Source organism: Rhipicephalus microplus, chromosome 5 (genome assembly GCF_043290135.1).
Source record: "Rhipicephalus microplus isolate Deutch F79 chromosome 5, USDA_Rmic, whole genome shotgun sequence".
NCBI lineage: Eukaryota > Metazoa > Arthropoda > Arachnida > Ixodida > Ixodidae > Rhipicephalus > Rhipicephalus microplus.
In genome coordinates this window covers 31,809,009-31,834,265 of record NC_134704.1, presented here as the reverse complement: position 1 = coordinate 31,834,265, position 25,257 = coordinate 31,809,009, and positions in this window count along the sequence as shown.

The window sequence follows — 25,257 nt, the reverse complement described above, 5'->3', positions numbered from 1 at the left end:
AAAAAAAGCCGAGGCTACTGCTGTTACAGTATGGAGGATGGTTATTCCGCATAGTGTGTTATGCGGTGCAGTATCGCCCGGTCAAATTCGTACGAATGTTTCTTATCAGAATCATCAGTGAGTACGCCTACTTTGAGATTTTCTTAGCCTGCACTCGATGCTGTTATTTTCGGAGGATGCAGTTCATCTTGGAGTTCTCTTGAAGACCCTATTTCGGTATCTCACTTTGTTTTGTTTTTTAACGCACACCAAACTTTCAAAAGTAGGTCGTTTTGCGGACGAATCATTGGTAATTCGAGTCATCAGATTCATGGCCAGAATTTTTTCGAGGTTGATTTAATAATTTCTTATTTATGTTCTTGTGTGTTCCTGTATGCGAGCGTTTCGTGTGTGTGTGTGTGTGTGTATATATACGTGCGAAATTGAAAAAAAATATATATATTAAAAAATTCGAAAAGGGAGTTTGGTCCCCTCCTAGGTAACCCTTTACTCCCTGGCTGTGCTACCGTCACTGTTCCTATACGTACTGGCACGAGTGTTTTGTCACGTGCTATTTCAGAGCTACCATGTAGTTCAATAGACTCTAACGTGTTACTAGCCGACCACATTAAATACAGCAAATGGCTGGGTTCGGCGTAGCACTGCACGCAACAGCCGAGTCACAGGCGCAGCCGCCGTGCATAGTCTCTGCTGTCGTTGGAAACACGGGATTCCCGGTGTGAGCCTTCCTTCCGCCAGAGCGCGTTCGCTCGAGCGCGCGGAACAGGTCTCCCGTTCGGCGGGTTCCGCTCCATTGGCGAGTCTCGCCACCGAGGCGTCGGCAGAGAGCGGCGAGACGAACCCGATGAAAACGCCGGAGCCCGGGCCTCCTCCTTTCTGGCCACGAACGGCTTGATAGAGTGCCCTGGTGGTCGCGACTGGGAGCTCGCCGCAGCGAGCCACGTAGTGCAACGCAGGTACACGCCCGCGACTGGAAGCCCAGCCCACCCGGCGACTGTGGCGACGTTTTTTGTTTGTTTGTTTTACCTCGCAATCGGGCATTCTGACTCATTTTGTGTGCACCGAAGGGTGAAGCGAAGTCAAGCTTGGTGGTTCTCGCTGCCGACTCCGCGCGGTCGAGAGACTGGACCCTCGGGCTACGCCATCTCTCTGCCGTGCTGCCGGTCACGAAATGGGAAGATCGACTCGCGCCGTATATTCCCAGTCGAAGTTATCTTGTTCGCTGGAAGCACGAACGTCGCGACCTTACAGGCCTCCCTGCCAAGCCTCTCGCTGTGGCAACGTGAGGTGGGCCTCAACTGAGCTGATTTTTTAGGTGAACCGCAGCTATATGTTACTATATGACAGTTGTAGTCCAACGCGGCCATATACAATCTGTCTTGCTTCAAGTATTTAAGATTGGTCGCAGAGCATTCGCTTGGATGTATTAGAGCCAGTGATTGTGCTACAAGAGTAATACAGAGAGATTCCTAAACTATGAATGCTATAGCCACAAATTGCAAAGGCTCGCGAAGAACGGCAAGCAACTCGAAACTTGCACCTCGAGCTGAAAGCACGATCGGAATGAGCATGCACAAGACGAGCGCTGAGTAAGTACTGTCACAGCTCGACACTTAAAGCGCGCTGTTTCAATAGAAAGAAAGGCGAACGAAATGAACGCACAAGTAATCACAAAACAAGCGCGAACGACAGTCGCTATCCTTACTTCTTCGTGTACGAGCAGCGTGCTTCTTTCGTAAACGCTGCCGCGGCAGCGAGCGGAGTGACTTTCGTGTCTTCGAGTTCTCTTGAATCACGAGTCTTATTTAATAAGCGCGTGCAGGATATACCATTGTTCGAGGAAGTGGCACTCATCGAAACGTGAGAAGCATGGAGGAAGGAGGCGACGACCTTCAGAGCACGCCCAACGCTAGAGCAACTGTATATGCTCCCTAAACGTAGCATGTACAGTTACTCTACACAACGCGAACTTGTCGCGCCATCTCGCTGCTGATGAAGAAAATGCCCTGAAGTTGCGAAGCCCCGGGGACCTCCAAACGGTATATGGCGTATGTATATTGCTTGCCGTTTGCATTCTCCACAACGTACGTTACGCGGCGAAGTGGTTAGCGCTGCGCGTTGCGGATCGTGAGGTTGTTAGTTCGACACCCCGCGACAGAACCTTGCATTGTCGTTTCCTTCTTCGTCATTTGTTAGTATATATTTTACAACGTCATATCCCTGACGGAAATACGTCAGCAGAGCCATGGTGGATCCCGGCGTAAAACATCTTTGTGTTCACATAAAGCTGTCCCTGCCCTGTCGAGGACATGGCTTCTTGTTAAACTGTTGACTATGGTGACAACTCTGTGCCTCTAACTTTCAAACTCCCCTATCCATTTTCGCCCAGTAAAGTAGCATACCAGTTTTCTAGACTCGTTAACATAACTGCCTCCACTCTCTCCCCTTTCATCTCTCCTTGGCAAAATCAAGCGAGCTCCGTCCACCCTAGAACGTGTGAGCATGCATATTGGCCGCGCATATATCAAGAATACAAACCACCCAAAGAAAGAACAAAATATGAAGACGAGCAGTTGAAGCACGGTTCCATGGGGTGCCTCCAAACAAAGTTTCATGCTGGCTTCCACGGTCTTTCACATGTTGCCCAGATGCTGTGAGCCGAAAGAAGGAAGCACAATTAATTAACATAAAGAACGTCACAGCTAACTGCAGCTAGAATTTATTGCGCGTAGACTTGTCATCATTTCGAGTCCCCGCGTAACCTCGAACTTGAGCGGGCTTTTCTAACAAACGCGTTTGGACGATGCGAAAACCTACATCTTGTAAGATGGCGTCCAGTACCCTCAAGACTCTTCTTTATTGTCTCGAGTATGTGCCCCACAACTAAAACTGGAGCGGTGATGATGAGTATGTACAGATGAAAAGATGGAACGAGTAATGATGCTCACAATATAAACATGTAATCCACAATCAAGGAAGAAGGGGCAATGAAGCTCGAAGTGGGGACGTGTCAAGAAGCAAGAAGGAATACCATTGCAGCCAACATCTCGGCAAGACGATTTGCCACCTTCGTTCCGGCATGTCGAGAAGTCCCAGGGACGAAATGTTGGTATCATTAGTATTCCGTGTTAGAAGACCTCGCATGCCATGTCTAATATATGGTTGCATTTGGAATGAAATTTTTCGGGCTACACTTTGAAGGGCCTATATGGAACGTAGGTACGAGCTCGTGGAAAACCATAAGCAGCGCGAAAGGACAAAAGGACAGAGAAAGACCAAGCGCTTAGTGAGTTTCTGTCCTGTTTGCACTATTTTTTGTTCTCTGTGGATAACTAGCTCTTTTATGTTTCTTTTTTCACTCAATAGTGTACCGAAGCAGGCTCATATCTTTGCAGAGGCACCCGGCATCGCAAGTCGCAGCTCAAAATGATCGTGCTGTTGGTGAAAGACCACTGCTGCCGTGGCGGCGAGTCTTCAGACCAGCCGCTACGTACGCGACCTTCGAAAGGCCGCCACCCAGCCCACACCAATCAGACCTGACGACGTGGACCGAAGCCTCCTGGGAGGAGAGCTTGACCGTGTAGAATGATCGGAAACACGAGACGGGGGCCCACCGCCACACGGCCGGCTCGCCCGCTGGGCCACCATGCGACTCGGCAGCACTCTTCGCCCGATGGCCAAACATGGACTCCCGCTGGGGCCCACACCGGCCCCGTATCGCCGTACACATACTTCTTCGACTCTCTCTTCTGGGTCCGTGCGCGTCATCGGCGCAGTGCGGTAAGCCGCACTTCCTGAATGCCGGCTACATGCGCGCCCGCCGGGGCAATGGACGCGCCCGAAGTGGGTATAAGAGCACGGTCAAGTTGTACGCATGCATGCCGGGTCTATACGCCACAGAACCTCCCGCGGAATTCTCCGCGAGGACAATATAGTGCGTTGTATGAGGAAGCTCCCAACTTGGCACTATCTCCCGTGGTGGCTTAGTTGCTATACATATTGGTGACGATGATGACGAAAAGATAGGAGACAATAAAGACTATGATGTTAGACGTAGCTGCAAAATGAATGGCTACCCTGTGATATTTCGTTGCTAAGTACGGCGCCGCGGAACCCAGAATCAGAATCCTCACAACGGTGGCCTCGTGCATTTTGGATGAAGCGAAACGCAGTTGCGTCTGTGTGCAACAATAGCCAGCCATTTTCTCGGGAGGGGGAGGGGGGAGGCTTACACTATTGGTAACACGCATTCGACCCACCACATCGAATCACGGTCGCGGCGAGCGCATTTCGATAGAGGAGAAATGCTAGACACCCATGCTCTTATATTTAGCTGCGCGTTAAAGAGCACAAAATGGTTAAAATCTCCGGAATCCTCCCCATGTGGTGTCGCTCATAATCGCATCGTGGTTTCGGGACTTAAGACCCGAACAAGTATTATCATTTTTACCATACCCTAAAAAACCCACGTGGTCAAAAGTAAGCTAGAGTCCTCATGATAAGTTGGTGAAAGATAGAGAAGGAAATACAAGTAAAGGCGGGCACAATGACCTTCATGCATGGCTCAACACTATGATATCAGTGGTATGACAAGATAAATATGTATCTTTTCGTGCCCGTCAAATCGGATTATTCCGACGGCGAATGCAGAGCCGGTTTCCTTCGAAAAACATCGCGACAGCGTTTTTTTTTACCTCCGAGCAATGTCTTCACGCAAATCGTCGCTATAGGGCTCATCGAAAGGAATACTTGTATAATATGCACCGGATGACTTCGTGGTACACCGTCGCAGTGCAGAATTTGCCGTATGGGAGCCGCTGCAGCCTCCCTTCGAACAAACGACATCCGTGTATCGTGCAGTAATGCCCTCAGATCGGCGCTGTAGTAATGGTGCACGCCAGGGCCCCACAAGCCGTGTATACACCTCCATCTGCGCGAAACCGAACTGCGCGTGGGACTCCATAAGGCACGGAACGAGCGGCATACCTCGGTCTCCGCTGGCTATAGCATGCAGGGAAGAGTGTCAGCATCGCAAACGACCTTTCGTTTCTGGAAGTCATCTTCGGCTGCGTATATAAACCGCGCAGGCTTTCTTGTACATACAAGGCAGCGGAGGAGAGTCATTGCGAAGTCGATTTGGAAGTCGATTTCGAAGAAACCCGCCTGGAGTCGTCCGGTGCGCGCTTTCTCCACACGCACGCCCTCTCCATTACATAACACGCATGCGCAGCGTGCAAGTTTGTCCTCAGAGAGCCGAGAGACGCTGGTAATAACGACTAGAACAGGCACAAAACTCGCGTTTGCATACATCTTTCACCGAGCAGTGAGCTCTATACTGAGAGCGAGAGTGTGTTGGGCTCCGCCTTTTTCTGGTATGCACCGTGTGCAGCTGTCATTGCCAAGGAGAGTCGCGTTATGCCCAAGAAAGCCGTGTTATGCAGCGATGACGAAGCGTCGGCGCCGAGAGATGCGTCGGATTTTCGGGCGGTCCTTCATTTGCGTTTCTGCCGCGGTGGATCGCGTGAAGCAAGACGAGCTCACGCTTTGCATTGACTCTGAATTTCTCGGAGGTGAGAGTCTTGCGATGCATACGCCGGAGAATGTGAACACGCGTGTGAGTGTTTGCTTAACGTTCCGAGATCGCGCCTGCAGTCAGCCGGTTGAGTTGTGCATCGATGTTTTGAAACCCTGAAAACCGTCTAGAGCGTAAGCGCGTGAGAACCTCGGCTAGAGCGTAAGTCTTCTCTGCCATCAACGAAGCTGTTGACGCAAGCTTGCTTGCCCCGGCATATCCGGTGATGTCCCTAATATGAAGGGCAATAGACGAAAAACAACTTGGAGTAACGTGCATACACACTAAACAAAAATGACCTGAAATAACCTCAAAAACTGGGTAAACCATTTGTCCTCTAGCGCACTACCTTTCCTGGGTTTTTTTTACCACCTCCTATCGAGGTAAAAATTTACTCTCGTGCTAACTGAGTTTTTGAACGTAGGGAGAGTAGTAAATATTTACCCCAGTGAGGTTTTCAGCGAGTACAGAGGGAGTAAATTTTTACTACCTTCACAAGGTTTTTGAGGTGATTACTGGGACTTATTTCTGGTGGCAAAAAAAATAAAAATTGACGGGTGCATTTGGCCAGAAACGACAAATTTATTGAATAGCAGAACTGATTGAATTTATTGAACGGCAGAATTGGTGACACATAGATTCACATACAGACAAACACGCACACACAACAAATGCAGAATTATACACCACTAGAACAGACTGCACGCGTTGCTCAACTACACTTCGACAATCCGGTGTATATATGGGCACGACTTTTTGACCGGCCAAGTAGTACCGGTAGGAGAGCTCTTTTTTTCCATCGATTAACAACAACGCTTGAAGGTGCAAGCGTAAGCTTCAGATGGGCTGCAGGACACTAAATCTCACACCGAACTTTTATTGTAAATCTACACGATCTCACCTTTTTGATTATCCAATAATTTCTTGGCACACCGAGCTCTTTGCCCCACGCGTGTTAGCACTGCTGATGCACAAGTCCATAAAATATGCCTAAGTACACACAAACCATGGTAGCTCAATGATTTTAATAGAGCGACGGTGCACAAACACAGTAGCAGCACGTATTCATCACAACGGGCGTAGAGGAGCGGTGCACGCCTGCACACAAGCTTCTTACCGACGGTGTTCTAGGCCTTTTCGAGGAGCACGGCTATCCGATGAAACACAGCTGGCGATCACAGAACACATATCCTGTGCGAATTTCATCGTCATTTCAGACACAATTTAACGCGTGACCGCTATCTTGCGGAGACGGGGCGGTGTATGCATACTTCCAACGAAAGATCACCATCCGGGCAAGTCCGGGTTTTCTTCGTGCTCACCGGCCGCCGCTTGTTGGTTCCGTCTGCCTCTTATCGGCTTCGTGCTACATGTTTGAGAACAGTTGGTGCATGAGGTGGGCAATTCGGGCAGCACTTTACTCGTGCAGACATCGCCTACTGTGGAACAAAATATATGCGATGCTTCTTTCACCTGCCCCGGCGACACACTCCCACTGGTCACTGGTGGCCGCGGCTCGGTGCCGACGACAGAGTGAAGCATTTTGCTTATTGCTTTACCAGCAGGCAAGCACGGACGACGACAGCAGATTGATTTTGTTACCACTGGCAGATCTGGAGATATCCGCGAATTGGAGATATCCGCGACGTGCAGGTTCGGAGGCGCTCGGAAGAGCACGGTCGCTCGATGATGTAGGAAACACGTGAGATCCATCAGCCCAACCAGACACACAGATACCGAGCTTCTTGCACTGTCTGTCTCCAAAGCCACCGCCGAGCAAAAGCAACAATTTGCGAAAATATGCAGGACAACTTTCCACGGCAGGTTTTCTTTCTTTTTTTTCTCTTTTGAGAGGCCCCCCTCCGTCTTTTTCTTTTTTTTGTTCAAAGAATGCTGTTCTCGCTTGTTGTGCTTATGCTGCCCCCAGTTCCAGTAAAAGTGCGCTGACTCGAAGTCAGTCCAGAGGCACGGCGATGCAAAAAAAAACAAAAAAAAAACATCTGTGGGCTTCACATACCTTCAGTATTCACTGAGAGCGTCACAAGGGGGGGTATGGGGCAAGAGCCGCCGAAGCAGCTGCACCTTGCAGTCACGTGGTAATAAACTCTGAAACGCAGGTTAAAAATCACGTGATAGAAAACTCCCTAAGTGGTAAAACTGGATTTTGACATCCTTTTACTACTTGCCTGAGAGGTGGTGGTAAAACTATGTCATGTACCATCTTTTACTCCTACGCGAGGTAGTAATTTTAAACGCAAAGGAGTTTTCAGAGGTCATGAGCCGGAAAAACCCCAAACTCGGATAGTTTTTGCTTACAGTGTAGGTGTGCTCATGGGCAAGGGCGCGAGGAGGGCGCCCACCTAGTAGCCGAAGAGGGGTCGCAAAGTCAGCTTCACACATTGACGTAACGCAGGTGAGGGGGGGTTGTGGCCCGTGGGAGGGAGGGTCCAAAATTAGCCTCATACATTGACATAATAGGGGCCCCGCCGCGGTGGTCTAGTGGCTAAGGTACTCGGCTGCTGACCCGCAGGTCGCGGGTACGAATCCCGGCTGCGGCGGCTGCATTTCCGATGGAGGCGGGAATGTTGTAGGCCCGTGTGCTCAGATTTGGGTGCACGTTAAAGAACCCCAGGTGGTCGAAATTTCCGGAGCACTCCACTACGGCGTCTCTCATACTCATATGGTGGTTTTGAGACGTTAAACCCAACATATCAATCAATCAACATAATAGTGAAGGGAGGGTGCTGCGGCAAATATACCCCCCCCCCTCTCCTGAACGGAAACATTCTGCACCCGTATGGTACCATCTGCACTCCCGTTATGCTTGCAGAAATATAACCTTAGTGCTTACATCCCCCCTCCCTTCTATCTGCATTCAAATGCTTGTTGCTTGACAAAGAAATGAACCTTTAATCCATTCCGTCATTCAGACAACCACAAAAGCACACACGAGTATAGTTTTCTCGTCCCTGTCATTTAGCTTGCGTTACTGTCAAGTATAGCTGCCCTTTACCCAGCATCTCAGTCCGAAAAAAAAAAGAAAAAGAAGAGATTCCGCGTGCTCAGGCAAGCAAGCAAGCGGCATCCGGCTCTCACGTGATGCCGAGCCTCGCGCCATCATGCGACCCCACGGTCGGCAACATCCCATGCAGAGAGCTCCGATTAACGACCCGCGAGCGTCGTTTTTTGGCATTTCCTGCGCATGGCGGCCGTCCTCCCATTTACATGCGGGCCTGTCACCGTCGGCGCTTGTACTACATACATCGCCTCCTCGTGACTGATTCACCGGCCACCGCCGCTAGGCGGCGCCACGCACGGCGACACCGACGTCGACGCCAGCCTGTCTGTCTCTCTTATGTCGGCCGGGGTTATTCATATGTATTCAGAGAACTCGACTCGAGAACAAAATACCTGTCTTCGGAAAACATGGCTCTTTTTTTGCGCTTCGTTTCGGATTTACCTGCCTGCGCCGTCTCTTTAGCATGCGTGAGCTCCTTTTTCCCTCCGGTTTGCTTCTGCCGCGGCTCTTCTCATTATGCAGCGCTGAAACTCACGTGAAACACACGCGCGTGCTACGTAAACAGTGAGAACAGAACGCGCGAAAGTACAAACAAAACGGCGACAGGACCATGGTTGTTGTCGACGCACGCAGGCCCGAATTTGTCATCCCGCGAGCTTGAAAGCGAGTCATCCGCCGCGTACAGCTCTTTTTCGCGCTTGACGTTGTTTATATGCGCGAGCCAGGAGAGAAACGCGGTAACCTGCGGGGTAGTGCGTGAGAAAGGGTAAAACACGAAAGGGGAGGAGAGAGAAAAATGCGAGCGACGTGCCCCGTCCCCGGGCGTCGCTAGTTAATCTCCGTTATTATAAGCGCGCGCCCGGCGATTAGCGCGGTATACGGTGACGCGTTAGTAGCGAATGCGCTTTTGTATTTAAAAAATATATCGTCACAACGTGATACAAACGCGAGCCGAAAGAAAGCCGAAGCCGAGATGTAGAGCCAGGAATTGCAAGTTTGCTACGTTAATTCGGTGAGGAGATAATGTTGCCAAACAGATGACTCAATCAGAAGTAAAAGAAACTTACATGAACGTAGGCGATCTGTTTACGATCCCAGAGAGCGTACGCGCTGCTTCTTGTAACCGGAATTATGAGAGACATGTTTTAACGACTGAGCAGCAAGGCTTAGCAGACCGCGCATCCCTAAATGCGTGACCCTGCATTATAATTGGAATGTTATAGGGAAGGTTTAAGGCATAGACATGCGCACCTACAGTGAGTTACTGACTCTGGTTCAGTATAGCTCAGCACCGTCCGTGTTGAGCTAGCAGCCCTGCGCGACTCGCGATAAATTGGGAATAGAATGGAAACGTTTATTAAAGGGGAAAAAAAGACGAATAGTTAGAAGCTGGTGCTGGGGATTTTTAGTCCAGGGCTCCACTGGCTTCAGCAGCCCGCCGCACCGGGTCCAAAAGTGCCGCTTGGGCCTCCTTATCCTCGGTGGCCAGCAAGGTATCCAACTGCTCCGTCCTGAATTTTCGCGCCGGAATTTCGAGCGTGTTAATTTCGGGTGGCCCTAACTGACATTGTAGTTAGAAAATGTTCCTAACGATTTAGAGTACTTGGTACTCTATTATGAGAGAGCAAAGAGCCGTCCCGTCGGTACGCAGAAAACGTATGTTTAAAAAAAAAGTGGTTAACAATTTCGAGTACTTGGTACTCTACTACGGGAGAGCACAAATCCATCTCGACCTGGTGTGTTTAGAGAAAAATGTTGAACAATTTTGAGTGCTTCGTACTCAACTACGGGAGAGCACTGAGCCGTCCCGCTGTGTACACACTACACAAAGGTATCCACAAGCGTTAACTCACAATGGGCATTTTTCGTTGAAGTCCCGAAATGTGGAAAAAAGCTTCTATAGCCTTAAATAACGCGCAGGTTAATTTGCAATGCAATGCGCTATTTCGGAACAAGCACCGACAACGTTCAGTCTTATCATGTAGCAGTGGGATCTAAAGCAGAAGGAACACACAGCTTTTATGCAAATTTTCATATAATTCGCGTAGCAGTCAGGTAATTAACAATATTCCGGGTTTTACGTTCGAAAACCGTGATGATTATGAGTCGCGCAGTAGCAGAGGGTTCCGGAAATTTTGACCATCTAGTGATCTTTGACGTACACGGACTTCGCGCACGGTGCATCGACCTCGAGCAATCAGCCTCCATCAAAACGTGACCACCGCGGCCGTGATCTAACCAGCGAACTTAGGGTCAACAGTAGCTAGTATGCCGCGACGTTACAGCTTCAAATTCAGTTATCTAAAGGGAAAGCGTATATAGAAGACGTGCCCCGCCGCGGTGGACTAGTGGCTAAGATACTCGACTGCTGACCCGCAGGGCGCGGGTTCGAATCCCGGCTGCGGCGGCTGCATTTCCGATGGAGGCGAAAATGTTGTAGGCCCGTGTGCTCAGATTTGGGTGCACGTTAAAGAACCCCAGGTGGTCTAAATTTCCGGAGCCCTCCACTACGGCGTCTCTCATAATCATATAGTGGTTTTGGGACGTTAAATCCCACATATCATATCATTATATAAAAGACGAAACGTCTACGCGAGTTGTCTAGCAGCTAAGGCAATTCAGAAAAGGCTTTTGCTAACACTGCAAAAAATATTTTCCCTTGATTACGTAAAAAGGCGTAGGTAACATTCTGCCAACCACTTCCGTAAAAAGAAAATAGTACACCAGTGGTCACGTAGAACACATAGAACGTACAGCCCGTATAGCTTTCACAGAGAGCTTCGTAATGAATAAAAAAAATGGCAGCATATCCACGGGGTGAGTGATGGAGAGCGGGGCGAAGCATCCGTCCATCCATTCGTTCGTGCTTCCGTCCGTCCGTCCGTGCGTCCGTCTGTGTGACCGTCCGTGCGTCCACCCGCCCGTCCGTGCGTGCGTCTGTTCGTGCGTCCACGCGTCCATCCCTGCGTTCATCCATGCATCCGCACCTGCGTCTGTCCATGCGTCCATCCGTCCGTGCAGCCATCCGTAGGTCCGTTCATGCATCTGTCTGTGTGTCCGTTCGTCCACCTATTCAACACTTCAAGTACCACCATCTCGCCTCTTTTGCGCATATGCGCCGCCATCCAGCAGATATTCCAAGGACAAAACGAGAGGTGGCACATGCACACTTTCTTGCGGCTTGCGCTTCGTGTCTACTTCCCACCTTTAAAACCTCGAGTTTATGGTATATGCTATAGTTCACTGTATTCATGGCACTGTGACCCAACACTCGCTAAACCTTTCTAAAACCAAGGAGGTTACGCCTAGCGAGTATAACGTAGCAACCCTTTCTTGCCAGATAGTGCTCACGTACATGCCAATGGCTGCTGATGGGGAATGAGAGATGGAGAATTCGACTTAACGCGTACGCTGCGAATTTTTTATTGCTCAACAACGCGCAGGAGAAATCTCCCAACGGCACCACCTTGCAGATCAAAACGTGAGACTGGTTACACACTACGACTACGACTACTAGAAGGGACGAACGGGTGCCGCTTTAAGGAGCTTCGCCCCTGAAAAAGCAGCGCCAGCCGGGTTCTGTTCCATGTGTGCGTCGGCGAGCCGTTGAGGCTACGGTCCCCATAGTCAGGCCAGAGTAGCGACTGCCGACGGATGAGTGACGATGGCAATGCGCCCGCCGCGGTCTCTTTCCGCGATGCAAGCCTAAACCGCCATTTGGGAACAAATTCAGTTTCGTAGAACAAAAGCGGTGCAGAACACGTCATGGCGATGGATGCGGTGATGGTATGCGACGGCCATATTAGTATACATTTCTGGAGGTCATCCGTATTGCAAATGATTACTTTCGCCTAATTATTTTTTTTGATGGAGGAGACACTTGTTTTTTGCACTATTCAGCAAAACATAATTGGTAAATGTGTCCTGTATCCATTATATTTGTGAAGTGGTGAAGTCTGTGATTCTTAAATGTGTGCTATATCCTTGATGTTCGCGAAGGGGTGGAGTGTGTTTATTTCCTGAACTCTATGTCCACTTTTCTCTTCGTAAATACGCGCCATTTTTCTTTTTTTTTTTTTGCAGTGAAGCTGTTGAGACGCAAGCACTATGAAACTAAATGTAAATGAAACACTGTACAATGCTGTACTTGCGTTTTCGTATGTGATATATAATAGAGAGTTTCAGAATAGCGCACCATAAGCCCTTGCGGTGCGGTCGCTGCTACTGCGCATGCGTTGTATAATGCGAGTCGGCGTTCGCGTTCGCGGACCGCACGCAGAAAATTCGAAATTGCGTGTGGTCGTGGCGGCCCGCATGTGGCCCGCAAGCGCTGTTTTCGAGGCTACGGTGTAGCTGCGATCGTGCGTTGCGGTTCGCAGCAGGGCAAACGCTATTCTAAAGCTCTTATGGCGCCCGCTTCGCCCGCAATGCCCGCAGCGCTTGCAAACGGTATTCTAAAGCTCCCTAATGTATCACGCGGTCCTTTGATTGTGGGTGAGAACGAGTTTATCAAACGCTCAATAAACTGTTCTACAAAAGAGAGAGAGAGAATAAACATTTATTAATAAACAGCAGCAGTAAACTGTTCTACAAAAGAGAGAGAGAGAGAGAATAAACATTTATTAATAAACAGCAGCAGCTGGTCCAGCGGGCTCGCAGGGTCGCGCAAGGCAATGGAGCCCTGGACTGAGGGCCCCACCCAAAGAAGGCTACAAAAGAGAACAATTACTTCCGCCGGAAGATGTTCGGTGTGCGTTTATGAAAAGCGAAAAGAAACGAATTACAATGTACTGTATGTAATCATCGGTGTAGAACAGTTGCGCTCAGAGAAACAAGGAAGTGGTTTAGAGTGTTGTATGCTATGGCCGAACGGCTTTATAACAGAATAGTTGATGATCCATTCAGCACTAAGTAACCTACTAGGTATGAGAGAGCGATAGGCCATCGCTTACGCCGAGTCGCGGCGTTTAGAACAAGGTATTGACGGTTTAAAGTACTGTGCGAGCTCCAAAAATTTGTTTAGAAGATGGAATAATTAGATTATGGCGCACCCCACTAAGAAAGGTGTGAGTCCCTACACGCATTAACAAAGTCCAACATCCCTCTGAGACTTAGACGACGTTATTGCATGCAAAACGCATAAATTCCACCCTGAATTTTCAGGTATTTATAAAAAAAACGATTCTTGACATTTTGGGCAACTGAGTACTCTAATTACTAGTCAAAAAAAAAAAACTCGGGAGAATAAAAAGAAATGCGACTTTTTTTTGCAAAAGAAACAAATTCAGAAACAGGGCCGAGCTGAACTTCATGGTAACGTAAAACACGTCCAAGTGTCTTTAAAATTTCAAAACGTTTGTAATCGAAATGATGTCATTCCTTATTCTAACGACGACTCAAAAAATTAATTTCGATTAAAAAAATTAACTATATCCTGCACCTGCTTGAATCCAATTGACGATTCATTAAACCATAGCTCTGCGAACGAAACAGACCACATGGACGCATTCAACCTGCTTCATTTCTTGCTTTTGTAGCTTAAGCTACACTGGTCGAGGCTGACCAGTTTCGCGTGGCTTATCGAGAGCCGTGCTGCGCATGCTCAAGGAGCAGTGACGTCACACGACGAAGAAGGCCTGGAGGCTCCTGGAGTGACGTGTCACTAGTGCACAGGCTGGCGCTTGAATTGCGTGAGCTCGCTTGCTAGTCCATATGATACTGATGGATATGACACTGATGGATATCACAGATATGGACAAAACGTGAATAAAAAGGGTACGATGCCAACTTCCCTACTACTGCCTGCTGTTGTTTTTATTTTGAGCTTTGCGCCACAGTATCATGTTCTTCGAGCTTTCGCTCCAAAATGGTAGTTTGAAATGGAAGATAAGGAAAATGGAATAAGGAAAATTGATAATAAGGAAAGTTGTTCGGCGCCGATGTATTCCTTCAAAAAACAGAAGTGATCCCAAATGGTCAGGCATAAAACCAGCTAAGAACAGAAAAAGTGAACCATTTTTCAAAGGCCTTTAATAATTAGAACAAAAAAAAATCACAGCATATTCACGGAGTGAATGATGATGAGTCGGGTGAAGCGTCCGTCCATGCGTTCGTCTGTGTCACTTTCCGTGCGTACATTCATGCGTTCACCTGTGCGTCCATCCGCCTGTCTGTGCATCCAACCGTGCGTCCGTCCCAGTGTTCATCCGTGCATCTGTCCGCCCGTCCGTGCGTCTGTCTGTCCATGCGTCCATCCGTCCATCTATCCGTGCGTTCGTCTAATCGTCTGTCCGTGCATCTGCCTGTGTGTCCGTGCTTCCACCCATGCGTCCGTTCGTGCGTTCATCCGTCCGTCCATGCGTCCGCCCATGCGTCCGTCCATGCGTTTGTCTGTGCATCTGTCTGTCTGTCATCCGTCCGAACATCCACGTGTCCATCTATTCGTCCATCTCTTTGTCTGGCTATCCGTCCGTGTGTGCGTCCGTCCGTTCATCTGGTGAACGCTGCAAGGACCGCCATCTTGCATTTTTTGATCATATATTCACCATATAGAAGTACCGCCATCCAGCGGGCATACCAAGGACTAAACGAGAGGTAGCTACCTACTAGTACTACTACTACTACTTCTACTACTACTACTACTACTACTACTACTACTGCTACTACTACTACTACTACTACTACTACTACTACTACTACTACTACATACATCGCGTACGCACAACCCACGGCTTAAGGAGCTTTGCCCCTAAAATGGCGTGCGGTTCCGTACGCAGCGCGGTAGTGTTGCGGCCAGTTTGCGGTAACTGCCAGCGCAAGAACAACCCCAACTCGAAGCCTCCGAAGCACCACATCTTTAGAGAAAGGTGGAAAACAAACAAAAAACACTCTAACCTTACCGCCATTTCTTCTTTTCTCCTGCAATTCCTCTGGAGAGCTGTCCGTAACCCTAGCTCCGGAGCTATTCCTCAGTCCCGTGCAAATCGATGCGTGCGTGCGTGTTCGGGACCATCTCTAATGCGCGGGGCGTCGCCGCAATGGAGTTGTCAACCTTACCACCCCTGACGAGCGAGGACAAGAAACGAACTAACGACGTTTCGGGTGAGCGTGCCGCGTCCGGGGCGACGGTGTCGAGATAAAGAGACATTTACATGCGCAATAGCCTTTCTCCTCCGCGCGTAGTTCTCCGGTCGAGCTGCTCCCACGACCGCGCCGGTGCCTTTTCATCGTCATGGTCGGTCGTGGCACCACGGACGCAGGAAAGACAAGGCGCCTCCACGAGCACTGGCACCTTGCGCCTCGGGCTGCCACTACCACGGCTGCATGCACACGACGTGAAGTAATTAGGACGACGGGCAACATGAAGTCATTACGGCCCCGGCAGTGCGTGCTCAATTTATCTGTGGTGGTGGTGGTGGCTGCCACACTCGTGCACCACCACCACCACCACCACAGTGGCAGCATCAGCAGAACCCAACACCACAACCGACGTTATACAACACACAACCACGGCGCGTCTGCGGAGCCACTTGACTGCCTGCGCTGCGTGCCATAGGAGGGTGAACCATTAATGTTCGTTGCCCCGCTCCTGGAACGAAAATCTCTCCCTCCTGATGGTTCGCTTCGCATCCAATCTTTCTTATAAGAGATGCGCATGTGCGTGCATGTACACGAGTTGCGGTGGGTTGTGTAGCGATTGCCGCAGGCGCGGCGAAGAAGAAAGCAGCTGGCGACAGTTTAGCAGAGGTTCTCGTCCGGTTCTGACGGACGGATGACGGGCTAACAAATGACCGCCATTGTCCGAAACGGTGGCAGCCCCGGCTGTGTAGCCGAGCTCGAATCGGATGTCCATTGCGTTCGCGCATGCGCGCATTCCCCTGCGTCTCTTTGGGCGCTCATCCACCGCCCAAGCAATGCGAGGCCTGCAGTTTGATGTTTGCCAGCCATTTTCGACGCTCGCCATTCCGCCACCGGTCATGACTTTCGATCTTTACGTGCGAGGGCATATCTTTTGCGTACACAGACCGCCACCCCCGTTCTCATCTCCACAAGCGTTTCGTGAACTATGAACAGTGAACGACGGTCAGTGGCAATGTTTGGCCTATACCCTCTCTACTCACGTGCTATACTAGTACTGGTTGAGATATAGGCAATTATAGGTACAGAAATCACGACTAAGGTCACCTATGATTCGCTAAACGTTCCTGTTAAAACGCTGCTGTTGGCTATACGGCTGGGTTACTATACCGGCAAATGACGTAGTGTGCGCTATCCTGCCATATATGTGAGAGGCTAATAGGTGATAAGTGTTGGCAAACATAAGTTACAACAACGTTGCCTTTATTGAAGCCAACTTAAATCTTCATTGAAGTTTAATTCAATTATGTTCTCGCATATATACGAGAAAAAAAACGAAATGAAGTGCATCTGTCCGAATTATTCTTGTACCCGCCATCTATCTATATACTTCCAGCCCCACAATAGCATTTCATACTTTCGGATGAGTGCAACTGTGAGTGTGTGCACCTCTCTCTCTCTCTCTACTTTCAACACTCAAACTGAACCATCTCTTGCCCCTGTGTAGGGTAGCAACCCAATTTTTATTGCCTGATTACATCCCTGCCTTTCCGCTGTATTCTGTTCGTTCTTTAACGTCGCGTATCCCAAGTATCTTTCTTTTGTATTCATTTTTTGCCTGATTGTAGCGCCCCACCGCGGTTGAAGCGGTGCAGCAGAAGGATCTACTGCAGCTCTTCGGCGTTTGTTTCAGTCCTTTTGAGCGTCACTGCATTGTGGCCCTTCCGCGACTGTTGTGCGTCACTGAATCATATCTGTAGCAGCGATCTCGTGCGGCTCTCGTTCGAGACGAGAGGGTGTGACACGGGTCCCCTTTTGTGGGTTGTCGTCCCAGAGTGCCCGCGGGGACAACGCGCTTCAGTTCGCACGCATTCTTCTGTCTCGTTTACGTTATTATTTCGTCACTTCACTGGTTTACGGTTCTTTGCTGACGCTGTCGCGAAGCTACCGGAGCTCCGAGGAACTGCGGCAGGCTTGCCGCTTGAGTGTCGTGACGCGCATGACATCAGATTGCACTTCTTTCTTTCTTTCTTTCTTTCCTTCTTTCTTTCTTTCTTTCTTTCTTTCTTTCTTTCTTTCTTTCTTCAGGCCGTTAACAAACCAGACAGCGAACAAGCTCGTGCTTACTTTTCTGGACACGTGGTAACTAGCCAGTTAACAAGAACAAGGTGTTCGTTAACTTAGTTACGTAAGCGTTTAAGTTTCGTCTGTCACGAGCTCACTTGACTAAGTGAACGGTCAACTTGATCAGATTACAGTGCTGTGTTTGGAAAAAGTGGTTAACGATTTAGAGTACTCCGTGCGTGTAATGAAAATGGCATAAATTGTGTTTACAAAAAGTGGGCAACGATTTAGAGTAGAGGTACTCTTCTATGGAAGAGCATAATGCCGTCCCGTGGGCTTCACACTTCATGAGGAACTACGCCGTTCACGCATGGACCGAAAAGGCAGCGATTGTATCGGTGCCTTGATACTATATGCCGCTCGAGGCAAGCCTGTTTCCAGCCCGCCATGAAGATCTAGTATTTGTGGCGGTCTACAGCTGATTAAAAGGTAGCGACATCGAATTCCGGCCGTGATGGCTGCGTTTCGATGAAGGCAAAATGGTAGATGTCCATGTATTTAATTTAAGTACTCGTTAAAGAACCCCACGTGGTAGGAATTTGTGAAGTCCTCCGCTACGGCGTCTCTTATAACAGAACTGGTAGAGGCATTGTGCATGAGCACGCTGTTAAAACAGACAGACAGACAAAGAACTTTATTCAGGTCCTGAGGAACTGCGTTGTAACGGCCCCGTTTAGGGGGAATCCGTAGCAGTCGCGGGCCGCTCCCACGTAGGAACCGGAAGACCGTGGCCCTCCGCCCTCTCGCAGGCCCTCTGGACAGCCCGAAGTTGAACCAAGAGGTCGCCGCTGTTAAGGGCTTCCTCCCAGTCCTCTTCTTTGTTGAACTCTGCGTCACGTAACGCAGGACATTGCCAGAGCATATGAGGTAATGAGCAATACGTCTCACCGCAGTCCGGACAATGCGGCTCGATGTTGGGCGAAAAATGGCTGAACCTGCCACGCGAAGGGAAAGACCCCGTTTGGAGCATCCTGTAGGCCGATGATTGCGGTCGCGTAAGTTTAGGATGAGGAAGTGGAAAAGTCCTCCGAGATAGATGATAATGAGTCATGATCTCGTGGAAAGTGAGTAGCGAGTCCCTGTATCTTCCGGCGTCCCCGCCTGCGAATCCGCCGGGACCGCCGCGGTGAGCGATAACTCGCGCACGGTCATGGGCAAACTCATTGGCGTTGGGGACATCAGGATGTACGTTGGCCCCCATGTGGGCCGGGAACCATGTAATGGTGTGAAACCCGGCAGCCCCCTCACAGCCGAGGATGGCCGCTGCCTCACGCGAGATCGAGCCCGAGGCGAAAGCCCTAGCTGCGGAACGCGAATCTGTAAAGACATTAGGACGCGATGGGTCCTTCATTGCTATGGCGATGGCGATTTGCTCAGCCACCATTGCCGAAACCTTTCTAACCGAGGCAGAGCATAGGAGTGTGCCACTATGATCGACCGAGACCACTGCGAAGCGATCCGAACGCCCGTACTGGGCTGCATCGGCAAAGGACGCGAGATGCGGTCTGTTTGCAACTGATTTTAATAAGGAACGGGCCCGAGCTATGCGGCGCCCTACATTGTATTGTGGGTGGACATTTCTTGGAAGTGGAGCTACCGAAAACGTGCCTCTGATCGAGGGTGGCAGTGTTACATTACGCTGGTTAGTCGCCGTAGGACCGCAGCCTATGGATTCCAGGATGCGCCTACCAGCCCTCGAGGACGATAGTCGCACGACCTGAGCCATCTGCTGGGCCTCGATCACCTCCGAGAGGGAGTTATGCATGCCCAATTGTAGGAGCTTCTCGGTGCTAGTGTGGATAGGCAAGCCTAGAACTCGCTTTATGCTTTTGCGCATTAGTGTATCAATTCTTGCCTCTTCTCTTTTGGACCAGCGCAACGCCGAAGCGACATAATTAATGTGGCTCATGAGAAATGCATGATAGAGCCGAAGGAGATTGCTCTCGCTCAGCCCGCCCCTGCGGTTCGAGACCCTGAGTATGAGCCTAAGCATGTTCTCCGTCTTGGAGGTGATGCGGGCTATAGTTCGTGAGTTGCCCCCCTTGGACTCTAGTAGGAGTCCGAGGACCCTGATGGAGTCCACCCTGGGTATTTTATGCCCATCCCGTGTGTATACAGCTATGGGAATCTGTTCTAAAGGAGTGAGGTTCCTCAGTCCTTGTCGGGTGGGTCTGTATAGTAGTAACTCAGACTTTGCCGATGACAGGCTCAGGCCCGAACCGACTAGAAAGTTCTCCGTGATGTCTAATGCCTCTTGGAGCGCCTGCTCTACCCCGGCGTCGGACCCTCCCATGCACCACACGGTGATATCGTCCGCGTAGAGAGCATGGTTAACCCCGCGCACCGTAGCAAGTCGCTCCGAGAGGCCCTTCATGGCAATATGGAAGAGTAGAGGAGAGATAACTGCCCCCTGTGGGGTGCCTCTCGCTCCCAAGGTAAATTCCGTGGATTGGATTTGACCGATCCTAATGGTAGCCCTGCGATCCCTGAGAAAAGACCTAACGTATGCGTGGAACCGTTGCCCTAGACCCATAACCGAAATTGCCTCAAGCACAAACTTGTGCGAGATATTATCAAAAGCTTTGGCTAGGTCTAGAGCTAGTATGCCTCTAGTATCCCTGGTGTTGTTGTCAATTATTTGTCTTTTGATAAGGAGCATCACGTCCTGTGTGGATAGTCCAGATCTGAATCCTACCATATTGTGTGGAAATAGCTCTCTGCTTTCTATGTACTCGGATATCCGATGGTGAATCGCATGTTCGGCCACCTTGCCTACGCAGGACGTAAGCGAGATGGGTCGCATGTTCTCCAAAGCCAGAGGTTTGCCTGGCTTTGGGATAAGCGCTACCGAAGCTGTCTTCCAGGATTCGGGGACGTGCCCCGTCTCCCAGATCTTGTTGACTTCCTCGGTAAGCTTCTCGATGGATTTGCCATCCAAGTTACGTAAGAGCTTATTTGAGATTCCATCCGGGCCCGGTGCAGAGCGTCCGTTGAGCTCGTGGAGGACCTTACAGATTTCTGGTTCAGTGAAAGGTGCGTCCAGCTCCGCCACCATTCCACCCCTGTAATGTGGATAGTCCGCATCGCCGGAAGGGCCCAGCGGAAGATAGCTGTCCGCTAACCTCTTCAGGAGGGCCTTTTCGGACACTCCCTTCGCTTTTTGGTTGTGAACGATTCTGTCAATAGCCAATCGCTGATTTCCCTTCGACTGCGACTCATCAAGTAATTGTTTGAGGAGGTTCCATTTGGCCCCCACTCTCATCTGTCCGTCAACTGAAGAACATACTTCATTCCACTGCTGTTTGGAGAGTTCAATAGAGTAGGCTTCGATCTCGCGATTAAGTTGCGCAATTTTCTTTCGAAGTCGGCGATTGAGCCTTTGCGTCCTCCACCGGGACAGGATGGAATTCTTAGCCTCTAAGAGATGCGCGAGGCGTGCATCCATCCGATCAACCGTCAGGTTCGTTTTGACAACCTTGGTCGCAGCATTAGCATCCTCCTTGAGCCTTGCAAAGAGGCTGTCTAAGCTGTCGTATTCATCCTGGTCCTCCTTCCGCAATTTACGAAAGGCATCCCAGTCCGTTACTTTAAACTCCCTGGGGGGAGCTGCATTGACTGCTAGGGTAATAGCCACTATGAAGTGGTCGCTACCTAGATTCTCTTGCAAATTTTGCCACCCTGCTCCGGCGACGTTCTTGACGAACGCCAAGTCTGGAGTTGTGTCTCGGACCACCGATGTGCCAATTCTTGTCGGGTATTGCGGGTCCGTAATCAATTCAAGAGAACAGCTAGATACGGCCTTTAGGAGGTTGTTGCCTTTGGGGGACTGCCTGGCGTATCCCCAAGCGTCGTGCGGAGCATTAAAGTCTCCCGCTACCACGATGGGGGCCCCCCTGGCCAGAGCCACCGCTTTTGTTATGATCGACGCGAACCCCTGCCGCTTGTCCGATGGCGAGCTGTACACATTCAGGAGGAATACGCTGTTCTTGAGCCAGCTGTTGGGGATTATTTCGAGGATAATGACCTCAGCCTTGCTGTTGCCAAGCTGTAGTTTGTGCTCTTGAAAGGAGCACTTTTTTGCGACCAAGGTTGCCAAACCGCGCTTCCCTTGCTCGCGCACCGAGACGACTCGATAGCCCGGGAAAGTTAGCGCATCACCGAGAGTTTCCTGTAGCATAATTACGTGCGGTTTGACCGCCTGAGAAGCAATAAAGTGCAGCAGTGGAGCCCTGCGCCTTTTGAAACTGGCACAGTTCCACTGCCACACGACCAGTTCATTAGTTTTGTCCGCCATAATTACTGTTTTGAGACAGCCAATCTCCTGTCGGGTTGACTGTTACCGCGCCTGCAGGCGACTGTGCCCTGTTCGGGCCTATCGGAGGCGAGCTACCCGTAGCTAGCGCTGCCTGTGTACCTTCAAGAGACGACACCCTTTTCAGTAGGGTAGTCATGCTATCAGCCAATTGTTGAATCGATTGCTGCATGCTTTCCAGAGCCTTGCTGTTGGATTCTGTCTCCATAGCATCCCACTCCCCTTGGGGGGGTGAGGCTCTACGTTTTCCCGAGCGCGCCTGCACGTCCCCTGGTGCGGGAATCTGTTGTCTCTCACCCTGCGAGGAGTAATGTTTGCGGAACGACTCAAGGTCAGCCCTCAGCTGTTGAATCTCTGCCTTAAGGCAAGCATTCTCTTGGATTAACTTAGCTACCCTGGGGTCTTCCCTATGCTCTGGCAATGGTACCCGCGTTACCTCTGGTGGCGGCGCCGCTGGCTTCGGCTTGGCTCGATCCGCCCAGGTAGGTACTTCCTGGAATCGTGCCCGGGAGCAAGAGCGCTCTTTGGTGCGAGCGCGGCCCCTGGAGCGGTCGCGCCGGCGGCCAGCCGGCGTGACGGAACGCCCCTGCCTGGGAGCACTTGCCACGCTGGAATCCCTTGACCGGTCCTCTTCGGCCAGCTGTTGCTGAGACTTTTTGACGCGCTTTCGGCGCCGTCGTCTTCTCCGTCGCACGACGTAAGGAACTTGAAAGCGTTCTTTGCACGTTCTGTCCGCCGTCGGATGTGGGCCTCCGCAAAGGGCACATTTCGGCGAGCACTGGTGATCGTCGGGTGGAGACACGAGCCCACAGCCCCTGCACACCCTCTTGTTGGGGTTGGGGCAAACATCGGCCCTGTGACCAAGTCCTCCACACGCGTAGCACACGTCGGTTTGGCGCTTGTAGAGCGTGCAGCGCAGCATGCTGACGCCGCATATGACATAGTTTGGTACCTTCATGCCGTCGAAAAGCACTACCACAGTGGTGGTGTTCTTGATCCTTTTGGCTTCTAGGGCCTTCGGATTTCGCTGGTTGACAATCATCGTTTGGAGCTGGGCCTCGCTGATGTCAGTGTCCACTCCTCGTATGACTCCTTTACAGGTGTTATCGGGGGCCGCAACATATGCCGCCACATGGTACATTCCTTCGCTTATCCGAATCTGTTGGATCGCGGCGTAGGCGTTTGCGTTCTTCTGCTCCGGTGTGGAGACTACGAGAATGTTCTGGGCGATGTTTGGGCAAACGATGTCCCCTTCCGTCTCTGCCGGGGCAAGAGCAGCCGCCATGGCAATAGCCTGTGCGAGCCTAATTTGGCTTACTTTTCTGACGTCAAGTCCGTCCCTCGGCCTGACGATAATTCGTATGTGGTCCCTCGGCAGCCGGGGGAGCCTCGATGCAGCTGCGAGGCGCTTCTTTGCACCTTGCGGGGCTGCCGTGCGGCGGCCTCCCTTCGAGCCCACATGTGATGCGTTGCCCGCGGAAACTGGCGTTTCTACACGAGCTTTCTTGTTCCTGCCCAGCGCTGTCGTCCAACCTGGGTGATTGGCTTCTTCGTGAGAGATTTCCTCTCCTTCCACCATCGCTACTTCGGGCATGTTGCCCCTTTTCTCCCGTCTCTCGCCGTCGACGCTAGGCTTAGCCCGGTAGGGTTAGCCGAGCCGCGGCGCGTTCCACAAGAAAAGTTCCAATAATTCTGCAAAAGGACCACTCACCGAAAAAAGTCCGGTATCGACGTGATCCTCAGAAGAAACTGCGTCGAATGAAACGCAGCTCGAGCACAGGCACCACAAAAATCCTAACGAAAACATTAACAGAAACGGGAGCCGATCTTCTCGCGTCCGCACTGGTCGGCGCCCCCTGCGTCTCCCCGCTGTTAAAACAAGATGCACAGGAGTGTAAGGCGACGCGAAACGCTGGCAGCCATTCGGTGGCACTTTAAAATATTGCAAATATACTTGCCTGTGTCTCTCTCGTGTATTTGTGCTTCCCTTGACAGTGCCATGCTTTTGAAGTTTGAAGTTTGAAGTTTATTTTATTTCTTTCTGATACAGAAAGAGGAGTAGGACCTAAAGGCCGTATTGCCTGACAGAGGCTCCTACTCCCATGCGCATTCGGCATGCGTGTACATGTTTGCATGCGATGCGAGGATACAAACAATAGAGCAACTAGAACAAATCAAAACATGCATGTACATAATTGTCAGTGCAATTAAAGCATTACAGGTAGACATCATACATGAAAACTCTTCATGAAAACAAACATATCATACAGACACTCCAAGAATATATACCTATACGCATTAAATTGTGAACTTTCAGATTGTAGCACAAACTATATATGCGGTACACGTAGAAAATTAGACAGATGTATTTTATTGATAAGTTATCGATGATAAGTTAATTCTTGGGACGTTAAGCCCCAAGAATTAGATTAGCCTAAACTTGTTCCCGATCACGTGCGACTATTTGTACGGCGGACACCACACTCAAATGGTTTACCCATCAATATGTCGCAGTTAATAACAGAATATAACAAAGACGCCTGATTGTGTATATACGCCACTGTGTATGAAAATACTAGCGTGAATCCCGTAATTCCGCACATTCTTAGCCGATTTCCCAGCACACTTCGATGTTATTGTGCTATATTGAAAGCGAAAATGCTTCCCGAGACCGTGCTATCCTGTCATTTGTCGTAGAAGCTCACAGAAGAAAGATAAGCAATACAGAGTGGCGTGCTCATTCTTAGCTCGTGGTCCGAGTTTATCGCCCCCATTTTCGCAGCTGTGCAGTGCGTTCACGACAGCTGCGGAGTTCATAGCAGTATCAAAAGAGATTTTATAATTTTAGTCCCTTTTCTTTTTTGTCTAATTTCTGCTGTCGAGAGACTTCTTTTGTTTTGGACCGCTGTCATGTTGTGCAGAATGTTTCGCATGCCTGTAAAAACCAGCCAGTTCTTAGGGGAGCATGATTTATTGCCGGCGGTGCGTAAGCCGCGTGACCGAGAGAAAAGCGTTTTCTCACGCGTGAGAGGGCACATGTTCGTTGAAATTCAAGCACGCCAGATTCTTCGGCAGATAGAGAGAAGAGACACAGCAGTGCATGCTAGGCTGAGTACCTGGAGCATGTCTTTGTTCTGCTCACAAACATCCTGA